This window comes from Coturnix japonica, unplaced genomic scaffold (assembly GCF_054131305.1).
Source record: "Coturnix japonica strain WE unplaced genomic scaffold, WE-NBRP24 Scf061, whole genome shotgun sequence".
Lineage (NCBI taxonomy): Eukaryota > Metazoa > Chordata > Aves > Galliformes > Phasianidae > Coturnix > Coturnix japonica.
Window position 1 is genome coordinate 475,924 of NW_028188964.1, and position 19,991 is coordinate 495,914.

At 46.6% G+C, this 19,991-nt stretch overlaps 1 long non-coding RNA gene across 1 annotated transcript; it reads left to right on the top strand.

The window, feature by feature from the left end:
- The first annotated feature begins 17,465 nt into the window (after positions 1-17,465).
- LOC146751822 (uncharacterized) lies at positions 17,466-18,789 on the top strand. Its single transcript, XR_014941136.1, has 3 exons — positions 17,466-17,632; positions 17,775-17,859; positions 17,953-18,789. It is a non-coding gene; the product is annotated as an uncharacterized LOC146751822 (long non-coding RNA).
- Positions 18,790-19,991: the final 1,202 nt, after the last annotated feature.

The following is a 19,991-nucleotide window of genomic DNA, read 5'->3' on the forward strand; positions in this document are numbered from 1 at the left end:
AACTCTTCCTGCAGGAGATGCACTCCTAGTAGCTACCTGTCCTGTGGACTGCAATGTTTAATGAGAACTGAGCTTTGCATGAAGTTCTTCTGGGAGTGTGAGGAGCTCTCTGCTAGGCACAAAGCCCTTCTCACACTCAAGGCTTCCTGCCATTTCAGCTCACTGGTGCAGACATTCTGGTAACACAGCAGATGGGATTCTCTGAGGGAGAGAAAAGACAAGTTCCCAGGCATCTCCCTGCATGCAGGCCTGGCCAAAATGTTCTAAAATGTCCGACAGAAGCTATGGTCTCTCTCCTGTGTGCATACGCTGGTGCAGCTTCAATTCAGAACGCCTTTTGAAGCTCTTCCCACACTCAGGACATTTATAGGGTTTCTCTCCTGTATGGATGCGCTGGTGCATCTTCAATTCAGAACGCCTTTTGAAGCTCTTCCCACACTCAGGACATTTATAGGGTTTCTCTCCTGTGTGGATGCGCTGGTGGAGCTTGAAATTAGAACTGTTTATGAAGCTCTTCCCACACTCAGAGCACTTATATGGTCTCTCTCCTGTATGGATGCGCTGGTGGCGCTTCAAATGTGAACTGCTTATGAAGCTCTTCTCACACTCAGAGCACTTATATGGTCTCTCTCCTGTGTGGACACGCTGGTGCACCTTCAGTTCAGAGCTGCTTTTGAAGTTCTTCCCACACTCAGAGCACTTGCAGGGTCTCTCTCCTGTGTGGATGCGCTGGTGGCGCTTCAAATCAGAACTGCTTATGAAGCTCTTCTCACACTCAGAGCACTTATATGGTCTCTCTCCTGTGTGGACACGCTGGTGGATGGTGAGGTGGGTTCTCCCTTTGAAGCTCTTCCCACACTCAGTGCACTTGCAGGGTCTCTCTCCTGTGTGAATGCGATGGTGGATGGTGAGGCTGGAACTGTTTTTGAAGCTCTTCCCACACTGAAGGCACTTATACGGTCGCTCTCCTGTGTGGACACGTTGGTGTATTTTGAGGCTAGAACTATCCTTAAAGCTCTTCCCACACTCAAGGCACTTATACGGTCGCTCTCCTGTGTGGACACATTGGTGTATTTTGAGTTTAGAAATACCTTTCAAGCTCTTCCCACACTCAAGGCACTTGTACAGTCTCTCTCTTCTGTGGATACACTGGTGGGAAGTGAGGCTCCCACTGTCTGTAAAAGTCTTTCCACAGTCAGAGCACTCAGAGGCTCTCTCTCCTGTGTACATGCACTGCTGGCCAGTGGGGTGGAGTCTCCATTTCATGCTCTCTGCAGAATCACAGATCTCATAATGCCTCTTTGCTGAGTGCGTGCACTGGTGGCTAGTGATGCTGGAATCCAGTTTAAAGCTTTTCTCACACTCAGTGCATGGATTCTGCTTTTTCATCTGGCACACATCCTTGCTCCTCATTTCCTCAGGCTGCTTTGGACCTATGTTGGAGTCCACTGGGTTCCTCAGTGTCATTCCCAGACGCTTTCCCAGGGGCTTCTTGATGTGCTCACCCTGACCTTGCTGCAGGACTTCCTGGACATCCCTTCTGATTTCTTCCACAGAGATGCGATTCCGCTGCATTTCCGCTACACAATTTCTCTGCGGAACCTCCTTTGTATTTTTGATCCCATCAGCTGCTGGATGACAGAGGAAATGCAGCAATAGCACACGGTGCCCCCAAATAAAACACAGGCAGAGAAGGCTCTTACAGCCCCAACATTCCCCTTCCCTCCACCACCTCACCTGGGCTGAGGTCTCCTGGCATGGTCTCAGGGCTACGCACATCTGGGATCCAGGGGTCTTCCCCTCCTTCAAGCAGGGAGATCACCATGGGCTTGGGGGCTGGAAGTGGAGCTTCAGGGAGAGAAACAGGGAACAAGAGAGCATTTCCCTCATGCTGGCACAGTGCCTGTTCAACAGTTCCACTCTGTGCCCCTCCCCAAGGAGAAACCACCATTTATGTCTAAATGACACTGTGCCTACAGCTTCCCTTGGAGCAAAGAATGTTTTGACATCTCTGAACATTGTGAAGGGATATTTTTTCTTTCAAATTAACTTTACAACAGCTTATTTGTTTTCTTACAGTCTACCAGTGGTCAAGGCATCAAAATGTTGATGGCAATTGCATGGAAAATCCTCAATTCCATAGCAGTAACCAGGGATTCATCTGTGAGCTGGAGCTGGTGGCACCAAGCAACACACAACACAAGGGCTGGTTTTCTCCCTCCTGGCTGATGCCTGCTTGCCAGCACTGACTCTGTGGCTTTGATCAGAGTGCCGTGCATACTAATCCCTTCTGAAACTCATGCTTTTCAGTATCTCCTTTCTTGCTGGCACTGTGGTGTGAGTCAATATGTAGCTGCATGGTGTTTATTCAAGGCCCGGCTTGCAGAGGCTCATTCTGCACAGCCAAAGGTGCCCTAACGAGGAGGAAAGGCAGACAAGCTCTCACCCAGCGAGGCCACACACTGGTATGTCTCCAACATCACGTCCCGGTAGAGCTCTCGTTGCACAGGGTCCAGCAGCGCCCACTCCTCCCTGCTGAAATACACGGCCACCTCCTCAAAGCTCACGGGCTCCTGCAAGCAAAGAGGCTCCTTGCTGGGAACAGCCAAGGCCCAGGCAAGCAGCTCGCACAGGACAGAACCTCACACCCCAGCTGCTTTTCTGTCCCCAGCACACACACGCTGGCTGAGGGCACCTCCCTCTTCCCCTGCATTCACATCCCTGGCCCCTTGGCCTCTCCTGCCTGCTTCCCCAACCCCTACCTCAACTGGATGTGCTGCGGCCATTTGCTGCTCTCCTGCAGGCTGGGATGATCACGGCTGGAAGGCAGAAGTTGAACTGGAGCCTGCAGAGAGAAGAGAAATGGCAGGGGAGCTGTGAGGGAATGCAGCAGTCCCAGTCCCAGCTCAGCCCTTCTGCAGGGCACTGCCCAGCCTTGCAGAGGAAGACAATGAGCTGCAGCACAGGAAACAGTCTGGTTCAAAGAGATGAACCGTCACAAAGCTGTCTCAGACTGGGAGGCTGAAACAACTGGTAGATGACACTTAGTTCAACAGCTGAGACTGAGAGGGGACTTAAGACAAAGCACGGCAAGGAGGCAGTCATCTTACCCCAAAAGAGGGAGCAGCCCAAGTGCCCCTCCAGCTCTGCTGCACAGCAGCGGGCTGCACCACAGGACCTGCCCTCGAGCAGGGCTGTTTCTGCAGCTCACACCTGCACAGAGATCCCTTGCAGCTTGACATCAAGACTCCTTCTCAATACAGATCTTCTGTAAGACACCCGTGGTTACTTTGGAGCTTTCATGTATTCTCTAAGGTTCTGTCTTAGAGGGACTGTGCACGTATGATTCCTTCCACACAAAGCCTTGACCAAGCTTGGGACTAGGAGAGGATCCAGCCACATCCTAGCTCCTTACCTCTGTGGTCTGAAGACATGAGAAAAAAAGGGGAACTACTCTGAGCCTCGTGACTCAATGGGAGGGCCTCCTGTAGGTGTGTGCGTAACCCTACCCTCCATGCAGTAAATAACCAAGTGTATCCAGCCACCTCCGATCCTGCTGTGTCACTGTTAAATCACTACAGCATATCCCTATTATATCAACCAATATAGTCCTGCTTCTCCCTTAGGAGTGTATGCTGTGTTTGGATCCACTTGTGACCAATGGGCAAAGTCTGCAGGATGGCAAGAAGGGAAACAAACCGATGACAAGAGACATGAAGCGCATCCCAAATTCTTCTGTGAATGTTCTCGTGGCAACTGCTGTAGTTGAGCGGCAAGCAGAGGTCACTGGGGCAGTAATAGGATGCAAAATGGGAAAGGTGTTATCAGCATCGTGTCGGGTTTGGAAGTGACATATGAAGCAAAGGAGAACTGCACCGGTCCTCCCAGAATCAAAAGCGACTGATATTCCACAATATTTCTGCTGCACTACGTGGTGCAAGTTGTGCAGGTAATGCTTATTCACACAATAAACGAAGACCTCCCCGAGTCGCCTACAATCCTTTAGGCCACACATCCTCCACCTGTAGGGTTTGGCTCCAAACAGATGCAAAACTGCACCCATAGCACTAATTAAAGGCACTGCCTCTACACAGTTAAGGCAAACAGAGGCAGCAGAATGACGGCTTATTGCCTGCCCTAGCTGCAGTTAAGGAAACTGAAGAGTGATACAGGAGGAATGGGAAAGGGGAGTTTTATTGGAGGCCTGAGTGGTGAAGGAAGTTGAGGACATACAAGGACAGCCTGTGCCAACTGGGGGATCTTTTGATTGACTGCAAGCACGCCTAAAGGGGACGGCTACCCAGGAAAGAGATGCAGAAATACTGTTAGAAAATGGTATGGCCATCCAACCATCCAGCAGGAGGTGCAGAAAAGCACCTGGTTCATGGAAGAACACCGTGAATGCAGCCCCCAACACTCAAACACAGCAAGCCTGCTGGAGCACCAACTCCACAGATCCGTGAGGGAACACCTGGTGGCAAATGGATTAAATCCTCTGGCAGATGTCCGTACATCCTCTCAGGAGTGGAAGTAGCCCTGGGCTTGCTGAAATCAAGCAAGCCCTCAGAAAAGGGTTGGGAAAAGTACTCTGTAAAGGTGACTGATGTAGTTCTCAAAACCACCTACTGCTGATGTTACCTAAAAGTGGTGATGGCTCACATTCCTCGGGTAAGGAAGTGCAAAACGGCGAGGAGTCAACTGGATGGTTCACACTTCTCAAATAAATAGGATGGCTTACTTAAACACAACAATAAATCAACAAAACATCCAACCACATGGAGATTATTTTTCCATCTCCTGAGAAGAGAGAGTATCTGACAGCACTGCAGCCAAACCAGCCTGTGACGGTCACAGCCACCACCAGCCGATGCTGTGCTGGGAATTTTAACTGAACCGTGAAGGCAACTTATCGAATAGCAGCAGTGCTAAACGGAACAATTAAGGCAATAAACAACCACGTGCTTACAACAGCCTTGTTAAGCAGTTGTTAGAGCACTCCAGGACACCTGCATGATATCAATAAATTCATTCCTCCCTCCCTCTTCAGCCGAGCACGCAGACTGCGCTCACTGCCAGGGGACGCTCTCAGCAGCGCGTGCCCTTTGCAGAAGGCACCTGGGCTGTGCTTTACTGACCTGCTGCTGCTCGGCCGTGTTCTCAACGCGTGCTCCAGTCAGCCCACAGGCTGCCAGCTTCTCATCGTCTGTTCCAGAGCCCAGTGCCGGAGCTGCTGCAGATGCTGAACGTGCTCAGGGCCCGCAGCTGTGTGCTCAAGGCATCTGCAGCTGCCGGGACAGCCTGAACAAAAGCCTTGCCAGGGGTTTGCACAACCCCAGCTGAGCCATCAGGCAAGCGCTCAGCAAACAAAAGGTAACGCCATTTCAAGGGTCGCCAGAGGCACGTGTTGCCCGCAGGGTCCCCGAAGAGAAGCTGGGGGCTGCCGGGGAGGAGGAGCAGGGCGAGTGCAAATTTCCACTTGGAGGCTTCACATTAAGGCACTCCAAAGGAGGCATCGGGGGGTTTAAAGCTTCCGTCAATCCACGCGTGCACAGCTGCAGAGCGAGGCCGTCTCGTGTCTCCCGTGGCCCAGAGGAAGAACTGCAGCCCCAGCTGCGCTGTGTTACAGAGATCCAACCGGGCAGCAGAGCACGCTGACCTCCTCTGCTCCCTTCCTCACTGTCCCAGCTCCCAGCCCGTTCCCGTGCCCCTCGGAGCCCAGCCCGGGCTGCATGAACTGCCGCCCTGGTTGCAGCCCGTCTGGGCCAGCAAACCTGCTGCGCTGAGCGGGAGCTGGAGCCGGGACCAGGGTCCCGCCTGGGGTACGGCAGTGCGGGTTCCGCCCCGTCCGGGGCCGCTCCCCGCTCCTCTCCCGGTGCTGCTGGCAGGGGGCAGGAAGCGTGCGCTCCTCTGCACGAGCCACGAAGGGCACCTACCTTGGGTGCGGAGCAGGCTGCTCCCAGCTCTGGTGCAGGTAGCCGGGCTCCTCGGAGTCGCGTAGAGCAGAGGACGCCGAGTGCCCTCAGCCCGGAGCTGGCCGCAGGACGGCCTTGGTGCACCTCCTGCCACCGCGGTGCTGCCCGGATGGCTTCCAGCCAGGCTCTCGCCTCTTCCGCACAGGCTCAGGAAGGCAGGAATTCCCACAACGAGCACGCCCAGAGCTCGTTTTCATGGCACATCTGCCCCCGGGGGATGGCGATGGGAAGGGGTGCAGGGGAGGAGGGAGGGAGGAATGGGGGCTGTGTTTTGTTACGCTAATGAAGCATCGCTTTCTGCCGGCTCTCTTTGCTTCCTTCGGTGGGGACATTCGCACACCCTTGTCATCAGGCATCCCTCCCTTGCTGTCCTGGCGTTCCTGTTACTGCTCTCCCCCACGAGTATGTCCCAGCAAGAGGCAGTCTCCGGTACAGCACCAGAGGACATTGTGTGTTGAACAGAACTCTTGCAATGGAACCGAGCTGTGGGTAGGAGAAGCTGCTGTAAGAATACGACTTTCCCCAGATCCTTGTCTAAGGGTCCTAATAAGTCTTCTGTGCAGCGATACCTTGCGGTTCTGTGTGGGTTTGTGGTCCGTATGGCTGGCCATACCTACCCTTGAGTTGCACCGGGCAGTGTACTTGGGGGTCACCTCACTGGAAGGAAAGCAGTGTGCAAACTGCAGTGGGAAATTGCATTTAGGAAAGCAGGATATTGAGGTTCGTTTTCTGGTGGATATGGGTGCTTCTTACTACCCATAGATGGTTTTGTAACAGTAGTAGATGCTACTGCCCAACAGGAAAAGGCTTCCTTTTTTGGATTAATTAAACATAAGCTAAGAAAACAAGCAGGAATACAGAAATTCTTGTACCTGCCAGGTTACTCTGGCAAGAAATTGAATAAAACTGGAGCTAAGAGTGCAACGATATTGACTGATTAAAAACTGTAACTCTGGCTTTAACACAAACTGGGCAAAACAATGTTGTACCCCCAGGAGTTACAGCAATCTCAAATATGATACACTTAGTGGTGTGGGCATCAGGGCCAAAAATGAAGCCCTAAATAGAAGTTAAAAGCAAGAGCTTGCCTAGTCAGGGTAAAGCGGTGCCCTTTGAGGGTATGGGACTGTAGGAGGATAAAAGAAATAATAGGTAACTTTTTGGAGTTTGGATTCCAATTTTGATAGCAAGTGCTGTAGTTTGGTACAAGACTTGAGGGCAAGTACTAGAATAGTTGAATGGATACACTCAGTGGTGGCAAATCCGTGCACTTTATTAACCAAGTTAAGGAACAAAAAGATTAAGTTTACCTTCTGGATTTGAGGGATGTCTCTTCTGCCTGGTTTGGCCAAAGGAAGCCTAAGGTTATTTGCCTTTGAAAAGGAAAGCCCTGATATGGGGAGAAGAGTCTCAGTTAACCTGGACAGTGTTACCCAGGGTTGTGAGAACAGCTGAATGATGGTCAACTCATGAGCCTGAGATCTGGGATCCTCCATCCTAGGGTGGAACTTTACTGCAGCACGTGGCTGCCACAGCAACAAAAGGACTGTGTACAATAGACTGAGAGTTTGCTGAGTTTCTTGGTTTACAGAAAGCACAAATAACTCAACAGCAAGTGACATATTTGGGAAATGAGATTACAGCTGGACTTTAAACCTTAAGGACTGCCAGGAAAAAAGTCATCTGCCAAACCCCTGAGCTGCAAATTGCCAAGGAAGTGAGTAAGGGATGGCCAGGGTGCCTGAGGGCGGTGGCTGCACTGGTACTTGTGGGAATACAAGAAAAGCTGTTCAGAGCAGCAGCTGTGGAGCAAGATAAACAGCATGAGAACCAAGGACACCTCTGCAAGGAGAAGAAGGGTCTCACAGCTCTGATTGGATACGTGCCTGCATGGACAGTTGAAAAGGGTTCTGTAGAATGCTTTGTTGACATGTAAAGGTGGTTGGGAAAGTTGTAAGGGCGGACGGGAAAGTTAGAAAATAACAACTTGTGAAGGTCTATAAGGGATGTGAGAACTTGTAATAAACGATTTGGATCGTTCACATCTGAGTCCGTGCCTCAAACGCTGCAAATGTGGTGGTGATAGGTTGATGGTTGGACTTGGTCTTAGAGGTATTTCCAACCGTAATGATTTTTTTATTCTATGAGGGTTAAGGACTCCAGGACAGTATCAGTGAATACTTCATCCATGGCTTGAAAGCTGAAGCTTGAAGCTGCTGAGGTTGAATGAGGAAGAGTATGTCCTTTGATGTGGTTGAAAACTGATCTTGAACAGACTTTCTCAACAGGATACTCTTTGGTTGGGACAAATACAGAGGAGTGTATTTGTGATTTTTCTTGCACAGGGTCAGTGATCACTGTCTGCACAACAGTTTTAGGAAACAAGAAAAGAGAAAAAAAAAAACAACTGCACGGGACCTAAGTAAAATGAATTCTTAATGACTGACTGTGCTAATGAAACATATTGAGTAGCTTGAAGCTTAAGACAAAGGAGTTAATTGCTTTGTTGTATGTGACTATATGAAGGGTTGCTGTAAAGAAGAATAGTAAACTTGTTATATGGCAAACAGGCTATGAACTAGTGGTTGTATCAGTTAGGAAGATTCGTGTTAGTTACTGCCTTTGAGTAGTAAAGCTTGTAGAGCTTGGGAAGAATAGGTTGGAAAAGCTACAGAATTTTCATCAGTAACAGCTTAGACATGTATTGGGGTTAGTCTAGTTATGGATTTTATTGCTGTAAGACATGAGGGACGGGCAAAATGACTTCTTCCTAGTCCCTCCCAGTGCTGTTATTCTGTGCTGCTTGTGTGTTTTCAGAAATCTATGTATTACTTACTATTGTGCCTTTGTTCTTTAGTTGTCATTAGTTGTGGCAGGGGTGACAGCCCTTTCTTCACTCTGTTTCCTTACTGTAGAATTAGGAAATTTACAAAGTGGAAAAACGTGAATAGTCAGGAATATTTTGGAAAGTGTTTCCACTGTTAAACACTTCAGAATTTCTCAGAAATTCTGCATCCCAGCTGTAAAGAAAAGGCTTGTGCATAATTTCAAAGGGTTGAGAATACTTAATCCTGAAATTGTTTATTGGTTTTTTACTCTGTTTTGGCCTTGTACTTTGTCTCCAGTAGTATGTAGTTGGCACTCAGAAGTAATTTGATTCAGCTTGTCCTTCTGCACTGTTTGCTTTCTGTTCCGTTGTGCTGCTTTGCCTGTGGAGTCCTCTAGTCTGAGATCTGTTGTCTCACCTTGCCTGAATTCTGCCTCAACTGAATAGACATAGATTCAAAACCCGTGTTGCATTATTTTCTGGTTTCAGAAGTGTCCAGTCTTTTACTAGATAGACTTTCCTGGTTTTGAGTAACTTGCAAAACTGAGAGTATTCCTGCCTGCTTCCCAAGAGTCTCTGTTTTTCAGACAAGGTTATGTTAACAAATCCATGAAACCCCAATAGAAATTCTGGGCTCTTTGCTGTGTGTCTACTTGCATCTTCTGCTTTCTGCCCTTGTCTTTGTGATGTCTTCGTTTTGCACATCCTCTTTATTTGTCTTACTTGAGTAAATGAATCCATCTGTCACAATCTTCTCACCTGGATGTCTGAAAGTTCTCTTCCCGGCAGGGGATTTATTTCACTGTTTACCTCTTAACTTTTGTCCTTCCATTTCCTTCTCTGTTACTTTGGTTTTATTTGCTGCAACGCTTCCTCCTCTTTATTTTCAGGAGTACTTCTAATCTCTTAACATGAACTGTGTGTTCCTGTACTTCAGGTTCTCTTCAAAGATTTTTTCCATATCTCTTCTTTGACTTTGATTAATGTTAACTGTTGAGATTTTTCTGGATGTATTCCCGAGACTCAGTCTGAGGTTTAAAATCCATCCAGTAGTACTACTGAATTCAAGTCTGCAATTCAGAATTGCATCGTTTGTAGAGCAGGGCCTTTTTAGAATTGAATTCAGTGGGATGTGAACAGAAGACTCAGGACAGCAGGGTCTGTTTTAGTTGGATAAGGCTTTTGGTTAACTCTTCTCATTCCTGTAGATATGGATATATCTTGTTTCATCTACATGCAAAACTTTGTAGTGTAATCAGTTACATAAAAATACATTCTCTTCCCTTCCTGTGTTTCTGGAAAATGCTCATGAAGATTTCTGTTTGATTGTTTTCAGAGTTGTGGGTTATACTGCTTTCTTTTAATTGGCTTGCTATGACAAATATAAAGCCTGTTCTTTTCAGCCTTTAGTTTACTAGCTATTAACAACAGAATATTTACAGTGAAAAAGATCTAAGGGGATAAACACATTATATTTTAGCACCTCAACATTTGCAAAAAATAAATGGACAAAACCACCTCCCTTCCCACTACAGCACTTATCTGGCAGAACTGGTTGGATTGCTTCTGTTCTCTTAGCTCTTGGGGCTGTTGTTTTGCCACTCATAGAACTGCTTCCCATGAGTTTATGTTGTGTTTGCACTGGAGGGGTTGAGAAGCAGCTGAAACTGTCAGCTTCATTCTTGTCCTGCATCCCACTGAATGTGAGCTGTGTATGAACTCAATAAGCAAATACGATTTTTGGTATTGCATTAAGTATATTCCTGTGCTGTGCTCTGGTGGTATGTAACTGTTCAGGCTTTGACATTATTAATGGAAGCATGCCTGACTTCAGCATGTGCAAGGCTTAATCATGAGCATCTAACCCATCTTTTAACAATGAGGCAGAGTTCAAGTAGATTTGCAGGTGATCAGTTGTGCCAGACAAAACTGAATTCCTTCTTTGATAGAACAACCAATTCCTTTTTTCCTCCAGACAAAGAGAAGAGATGTAGTCCCATATGTCATACTTCACTTGTGCTCTTGAGGCTGTGCCAGACAGTAAACAGCTAATTCATGTAAAAGAGATGATCGTTGGGAGAGTTGGTGTTTGCTGAAGGAAACAACTGCTTGTGGTTCTTTTTTTTTTATTTAGGGCAACCACCTCAAAAGCCATAAGCAACAACAAAAATTCCTACAGGAGTGATTGGAACGAGAAATGTTGGCAATAAGGGGATTTTCCAAGGGCTCAAATTGAGGGCTAGTCTTGCACTGTTTGCAGTAATGACCTTGGCACCAAAAACTCGTTGGGATTTTCTTATGAGAATTTGTGGTGTGTTGTCAGTAGGTGACAACTGAGGAAACGCGTGTGCAGCAGAACACATGCGTTTGGGACATGATACAGATACAGAAAAACCAGTGAGACTGGGCATGTCAAGGCCAATAACAGCCCTCCTGGGAGACAGTAGAAATCCTTATCGTTGCAGCATGGATAACTGGAGAGAAGTGAACATGAGAGTGGAAGATGTATAGGGAAAGATATTCTGTGGAGAATAAGCTGCAATTAAGGCATTGTACAATGTTCTTCCAGCTGGAATATTACTTGCAATTCTGGCTACTATATTCAAGAAACATTGATTGAAGCTGCTTGGAATTCAATGAAGGGAATATTATGGGAATAAAGAGCCTGTTATGGAAGGACAGTAGAGAAGTTTTTCAGTCTGTGGATAAGAACTAATGGCTGGATAAAATAAATGTAAATGAATGGAAAAGCTCTTGCCTCTTAAGGTGGGATCCTGGAAGAGCCTCTGTGGTCATTTGTCCAGTGTGTTTTCTCCCAACACTTTCTGTACAGGGAGTGATATTGTTTAAACCTACCTTTATAAATGAATCAGTTGGGTATCTTACATGAATTATTGCCTTTGTTTATAAACAGTATTGGACAGTATTGATTTATGTAATTGGAAATGAAAAATCATCGTTATGAAGATTTTGTTTGGGACCTGAGCAAGGTCAGTTGAGCTCCCAACACGCTGTGGAAGAAAACTTGTTTTTATTCTTGTGAATTATTTTTTTAATCTCTAATGTCGTTCTGGGAACACTGTTACATCCCTAAAAGGCAGCAGCATATTTAAATTATCCCAGTAATGAATAATAATATACAGTAAGGAATAATAATAGTTTCATTACAAGTGTTAAAATTTTCACTGATAGTTTAAAATAAGGAAATGCTATTTATCAGATGTCAAAAACAGGATAATTTACCAAATGCAGAAATTTAGGATTTAGTGAAATTAATTCAGGTGTAAGAATATTGGTGGCCTGTATTTGACTCCTGCATAGTTTGCAAGGTTCTTGCACATAAAACCTAGTTTTGTGGTATTTTTGCTTCTAATTCTACCCTCTTGTTAGCAATTTGTGGGTCAGGCTGGGTCACATCACACTTCATTTCAGTTTTCAGTTCCTTCTTACTTCATCTACTTTTGTTCCTCCATCATACAGGTAGTTAGGACAGTCGATATATGAATCATTGTGGAGATGACTGTTCCTGTAACATTTGAAAGAAAAAATTGTTTTTTGATCAAGCATTCCCAGTAAAAGATAAATAATTCTATGTGAACCAAAAAACTCTGAGTAACTAGTGAAATAAGTTGACCTTTTTCTTTGCAGTTTTGCAGGTAGGAAGACAAACCTGATGAGCTGAATGAATTTTCTGTTTAGCTGCTGTGTCTGAAATAAAACTAGTTCATAGACTGCATGCAATTTCAGTTATTCATTGGTGGGGTATTTCTTGTTTTGCTTGTAGTTGCCTTGTGGTCACCGGTGTGAAGAGATTTGCCATTCAGGTGATTGTCCTCTGAACTGCAGCCAGAAGGTTAAACTCAAGTGTCCTTGTAAGCGACTGAAAAAGGTAAGTTTTGAAGTTGCATTTCTGAGAGTGACACATTTTCTTTGTATGTTCCTAGGCTTGTGTACATGGATTGTCTCTGGTCAAGACTGGAATAGAATCAGTTACTTGAGCAGAGCAGCAACAGCAGCTGAAAGTCTGGGTGGAACAATCAAAATATTCACTAAGGAACATAAAATTCATTGTAGAAAATGTTAGCTCCCAGATTTGCAATACCTTTCTCTTCAAGCACACTTCAATTTTTGTAGTTCCATTAGGAAAATAATCAGATGATCTGGAGTGATTTAAGAAGTCAAAGCACATTTTCCTCATTAGGAACTGAGAAGTTTATAATTACATAAATTGGAACAGTCACAGATGTTTTGAATTCCTAATTGACGGTTGTCTGAGGCCCTTAAAGCAAACAGAGGCATCAGCATCCTTAGCTTTCAGCAGAGATAAAGGACAAAGCTTATAGCTATCAAGTATGATGAGGGGAAAAACAGAGGCTGCTGTGACCTCTTGACAAGTGTTAATGAAAAATTCACTATCTGGCTTGAACAAAGCATGCTTAAATTATTTTCAAGACCCGGTTAACTTCTGAGCTTTCCACACAGATGCAGTTTCCCCAGAGTTCTTAGCTTCTCCAAGAAATGTCTTCAGAAATCTCAGAAATCTCCAGAAATCTCTCTGGGCAGAAATACCCAGAGTACGTGCTTCAAATTGAGCAGTCTCTGCTTACAAATAAAGAAAAGCTAGTTATTTATAAGTTGAAATGTTGACTTCTGCTGAGGATAAATTATTTTGTTGTGACTAAGTGCTCTTACTAATTTCAGTTTTTCTTACTCTACTGTGTTCAGTATAATCAATAATTTCATTGGTTGCGTGTATACTTCTGCTTCTTGTTCCTTAAGATATAGGTTTACAGTTGGACTTGATGATCTTTGAGGTCTTGTTTCTTATGCCAGACTTAATTGAATAAGGAAGATGGGTATTTCCATGATAGCTCTGTTACATCTAGTTGTTGCTGTCCCTAATTTTCATACTGTTTTTGGAAAACTGAAATGTGTCATCATCTTCTGCTGAGTTCTGACGCTGTATAGCTATTTCAGACCAGTTCAGATTTTATTGTCCCAGAGTGCCGGGATGTCTTCAGTGATTATGTGGATGTCCAACTGAAATGTGGTAGCAAGAAGCAATGAAATTAATGTTTAGGATGCTCACTTTTCACTTTTACAGTGGCCTGAAATGGAACATTCCAGATCTGCTATTCTGAAAGTTTTATGGTCCTTAAATATGATGACGGTTACTTTTTCCCCCCCCCCCCAATCTTGTAAATTTGATTTTAATAAGGTGGAAAGGTTGTTGAGTTAATTATATAATTAATAAAAATTAATTCTTATATGATGACAGCCCACTTATTCAAACAGCCATGAAGTGGTCCTTCTGATTCCTAGTGAAATGGTGTTTCCCGTCAGAAAGAGAAGAAAACACTATCCCCACCTTAAATATCATCTCACTGTTTTCCAGGTCAAGCCCCAAATCCATGCTCTCTTTTGTACAGAGAGCTACAGTGTAGAGGGTAAATGCTGGTAGAACCAATAAGCCATTGATAATTGGACTGTGTATTAGTTGCAGCTAATCTGACTGCAGAAATATGACTCATTTCTGTAGTGTGAAAGATGATGTCTTTTAACGTTTGCTTTATGCATCTGCCCTTGTCTGAGATCGTAATTAGGGTATCTTTGATTCCAGAAGGTCCTTATGCATATTTGCTTGGAGCTGCATACTTACAGCAGATAGTGCACTTCTTTCTTAGCTTGGATAGGACAGTGTACCTGTATATTTAGTCTTCTGTGCCTGCAGCCTGCGATCTTGAAGATAAGGAGAAACAGAATTGAGTACCTAATATTTGCAGCTGAATTCTCCTCTACCAGTCTTCTGTCTGTGTATACTACTGGTGAAGTTGGGAGTTGACAGGACACGTATTCCAAGCTGCTCTGTAAATATGCCTCATCTGAACCATCACAATTAATATCAAATGTAGGAGCTCATAATTTGAGTGCAAAACAGGAGGATTTTTTCTTCCTTTTCTGGTGTTGAAGTTAACTGTTGCATCATGAGGCTATGCATGTAAACATGCAAGGTCGTATAAACCACTTGAATTTGTAACCCACAACTTGTAGTGGACCATATTCTTAACCATCTAGGCAGGTGGTTTATCTTAGCATGCTGGAATTGCTCTGAAGAAGTTAGTTTTTGGATTTTGCTGTATGCTATGAAAATTGTTCTGCATATTGTCAGAAAGCATGAAAACCAGAATAGCTTCTGGCTATGTTACTGTGCTTTCCTGACAAAATTCTTCATAGGCTAGTAGTATAGATTATAACTTTCTCTCTGTGCTGGTATTCTGTTTTGGTTTTGGTGGTGTTTTTTTTTGTTTGTTTGTTTTTTTCTGTTGTTGTTGTTGTTGTTTGTTTGTTTGTTTGTTTTGGCCTTCAATGTAAGGGGGAGGAAGGAGAAGGAAGTAGGGGAGATCTTCCCATGACCAGACCTTGCCCTGTAGTTTCAGCCAGTTTAGAGAATTGATACGAAGTTTCAGAAGAGTTACTTATTAGTTACTTTGCATGGTATCTTTTGTAACAGAGTTCACGAGGTTATATTGCTTTGTCTTAAATAAATAAGTGAAAAAAAAGACAAGAAAAATTAAACTGAACCACTTGATTTATTCTTGATTCAGTTTATCTTATCAGAGAGAAGGAAAATAGAAAAGGATGCTTGAATACAGTTACAGTTTCAAATAATATTTATTAGCTTCATTCTGTAAATATACCGAATAAAATTGTTTTACAATTTTCCCAACAAAATGAACGTTATAATTAAATTTTTATATAGGGAAATGAATTACAAACAATTCAATTTATACTTAACAGGAAGTACAGTGCAGCAAGATACAAGAAGGCCAAGTTTCCCTGGAGTGTGATGCGTTATGCAAGGAAATGAAACGGAAGGCGTCTGAGGTGGTGTATCCATTTTAGTTATGTTATCTTCATTGCCTTGAGAAAAGTTGGAAAAAACAGGCAGATCACTATTTTTTCAAGACAGTAATAGCAAGAAATGCAGTGTAACTCAGCGTACAGTTTAATTGCACATTTAATTTTTGGACTATTGAATCTGGCTTATTGCTGAGAATTGCACTACTTGTAGATAGTGTCAACTCACTTGATGAAACACTGTGTTAAGGTAATGCTCTATTACCTCTTTATTTTTAATGTACATTGGAACTGGAGATTTCCTCTTCAGCCAAGAAGTGCTAATCAATGATAATAAATCATTACTGCTAGTGAGAGCTATAGAAGCACTTCATTTAGGCCTTACTTTTACTTTGAAGGTTAGCAAAGTGTTATCTTGTGTGTTCCTGTCACACAGTATTAGGTGACTGCCACAATTATAGAGAGCTTTCAGCAACTGCATGTGCTTTTCAGCCCATTGTAAACATGGATGCTCTCCAATAATTTTGTTTGAAGTAAAGAAACTGCTGCATAATCTCACCTAAAGAGACAGAATATCCACATTGTTTTTCTAGGCCTTTTATGGAAACATGAGGAAGTGGTGCATGAGCTGGTTAAGTTTCTGGCATTTAATTTGCTGTCTTGAATGCTATGTAACAGTTCTGTAGAGTGATCAGTTGTAGTTCCAGGTTTTATTTTTCATAAAACTTTCTGATGGTGAAGCAAATGTAATTGCATTGACAGTTTCCATTACGACAAGAGCAGTAGAACAATATGAGTATGCATTATCCAATATGTCATTTGGTACAAAAGTGGAGATTTCCTTTTGCTCTAGCAGTCAGGGCATATTTAACTACTTGGAATGAAGTGTGTGAGTGTAAATTACATACATATATAAGGATTTACCCATCAGTGTACAGTGTGCTGAATTGAGGATTGAGTTACTGAAAGCTTAGAGTGACTTTATTAAGGAATTTTCCCTGGTATTAATGAATATATATATTTATATTTTCCCCAGGTTTTATATTTGTCATTTGAATTTTCCAGTTAGTCAGAAGTTTAGTTTTATAACATGGTAGCGTCTCACATTCATGGGGGGGGACGACTATAGTGGGGACAACAATATGGTGGACAGCAAGGGGGGGGACATCAATGGAGGGGGCACAAATGGAGGGGACACCAATATGGGGGACAGCAATATGGTGGGCAGCAATATGGAGGACACTAATGGGGGGGACACTAATATGGGGGACAGCAAGGGGGGGGACATCAATGGAGGGTACACTAATAGAGGGGACACCAATGAGGGGGGAAACAATGGAGGGGACACCAATATGGCGGACAGCAAGGGGGGGGACATGATTGGATGGGGCACCAATGGGGAGGACAACAATAGAGGGGACACCAAGGGGGGGGACACCAATATGGCAAACACCAATATGGCGGACACCAATATGGTGGACACCAATGGAGGGGACAAAAATGGAGGGGACAGGGACACCAAGGGGAGGGACAGCAAGGGAGGGGACACCAGTATGGTGGACACCAATATGGCAGACACTAATGGAGTGGATACCAAGGGGGAGGACATCAATAGAGGGGACACCAAGGGGGGGGATACTAATATGAGGGGCACCGAGGAAGAGGAGACCAATGGAGGGGGCAGCAATATGGGGGACACCAATGAGGGGGACATCAATGGAGGGGACATCAAGGAGAGGGACAGAAATGGGGGGGACACCAATAGAGGGGGCAGCAATGAGGGGTATGTAAGTGGAGGGGACACTAATATGGGGGACACCAAGGGGGGAGACAGCAATATGGGGGACAGCAATGGGGGAGACATAAATGGGGGGGACACCAATATGGAGGACATCAGTATGGGGGCCATGATTGGAGGCGACGCTCTGGACAATGGCGGAGGGATGGACTCAGTGCATGGAGATGGAACAGAGAGGTAATGGGGGGAAATGGGAGGTTGGGGGGCAGAGGGGGGGCTGGAGGTGGAAATGGGGCTTGGGGGTAGGAATGGGGCCTGGGGCCAGCAATGGGTCCCGGTGCCCCCCAGCTGATGGGGTTTGGGGTCTGTTTGGTTACAGCCGCTCTGATAACGGAGGCCCAGCAGCCGCCCCACAGCTCAGCGTGATGGAGGAGCTCAGCCCCACAGCGGCCCCATTGGCACAGGTAGGACAGGGCCTCTGCCCCCCCAGCGTCACCCCACAGCTCTCCATGGCTATGGGGCAGGGAGCACACAGGTTATGGGGGGGTTTGTTCCAGGATGGGATGGATGGCTGCGAGCAGCAGGAGGACCAGAACAGCCCTGAGATGGGGGACCTACAGCCCCATAGCACCCCACAGCCCCATAGTGACACCGATGGGGGCACAGAATGCATTGAGGCCACCAAAGAGCCATTGGAGGGGGAGTGGGCAGCCAAAGCGGAGCCCACTTGTGGGGCAGAGCATGAGGAGCGCTATGGGGCTGGCACTGTGGGGCTGCCCCACATCTCAGCACCGGAGCACAGTGGGGTGCCAGGGGGGGACACCGAGCTGCTGCAGGTAATGCCAGAGTACTATGAGAACCAATAGGGAACAGCCCCATAGCACCCCACTGCACCCCACATTGTCCCACTTCACCCCATAGAGCTCCAGTTCACCCCAGTTTACCCCCCATTCCACTCTAGATTGCCCCAGTTTACCCCAGTTCACCCCAAATCACTCCAACTTACCCCAGTTAACCCCAGTTCTCCGCCATTCACCCCCAAATCACCCAAATTCATCCCAGTTCCCCCTCAGGTCACTCTCATATCCCCCAGTCCCCCTCAATTTGCCCCCATTCACCCCAAATCATCTCAGTTCCCCCCAAGTCACCCTCAGATCCCCCCAATCCCCCCCTGTTCTCTCCCATTCACCCTAATTCATCCCAGTTCCCCCCCCAGTCACTCTCAGATCCCCCTTGCCCCCATTCACCCCAAATCACCCCAATTCATCCCAGTCCCTCCCCAACCTCCCCAATTCTCCCCCATTCACCCCAATTCACCCCAGTCCCCCCCCAAGTCACCCTCAGTTCCCCCAATCCCCCCCAATTTGTCCCCATTCACCCCAGTTCATCCCAGTTCCCCCCCGTCACTCTCAGACCCCCCCAATACCCCCAATTCTCCCCCATTCACCCCAATTCACCCCACATCACCCCAGTCCCCCCCCAGGTCACTCTCATATCCCCCAATCCCCCCCCATTCACCCCCATTTCACCCCACATCATCCCAGTTCCCCCCCCAAGTCACCCTCAGATCCCCCCAGTTCACCCCATTTCATCCCAGTTCCCCCCAGTTCAGCCCTTGGTGCCCCAGTTTACCCCAGTTCCCCCCCATTCACCCCCAAATCATCCCAAATCACACCAATTCCCCCCCCAAGTCACTCTTAGATCCCCCCAATCCCCCCCAATTCACCCCCAAATCACCCAAATTCATCCCAGTCCCACCCCAAGTCACCCTCAGATCCCCCAATCCTCCCCAGTTTCCCCCCATTCACCCCAATTCATCCCAGTCCCCCCCCAAGTCACTCTCATATCCCCCAGTCCCCCTCAATTTGCCCCCATTCACCCCAAATCATCTCAGTTCCCCCCAAGTCACCCTCAGATCCCCCCAATCCCCCCCTGTTCTCTCCCATTCACCCTAATTCATCCCAGTTCCCCCCCAGTCACTCTCAGACCCCCCCAATCCCCCCAATTCTCCCCCATTCACCCCAATTCACCCCACATCACTCCAGTCCCCCCCCCAAGTCACTCTCATATCCCCCAATCCCCCCCCATTCACCCCCATTCACCCCAGTTCATCCCAGTTCCCCCCAGTTCATCCCCTGTTGCCCCAGTTGCCCCCATTTCACCCCATTTTTCCCCCAGCCCCCCACCCCCTCCCAGCCTGCAGCCCCTCTGTGCCCTGTGGACGCCGATGGGCACCTGGCCTCACCCAGCTGCACCCCCAGGTCAAACCCCCTCCCCCCACTAGAACCCAGAGCTCATTTTGGGCTTAAAAAGCCCCGGATTGGTGCCATTTTCACCCCCTTTGACCCCCAGGAATGAGGTGGCACCACGTGAGGATGCGTCTGCGGTGCTGGGGGGGCTGATCCTCGAGCTGTCCAACCTCAAGTGAGTGCTGGGGGGGGGGTTAGGGTTAGGGTCCCATTGGCACTTATGGGGTCTCACTGTCCCCTATGGGGTCTCACTGTCCCCTGTGGGGTCTCACTGTCCCCTGTGGGGTCTCACTATCCCCTATGGGCTCTCATTATCCCCTATGGGGTCTCATTGGTCTCTATGGGGT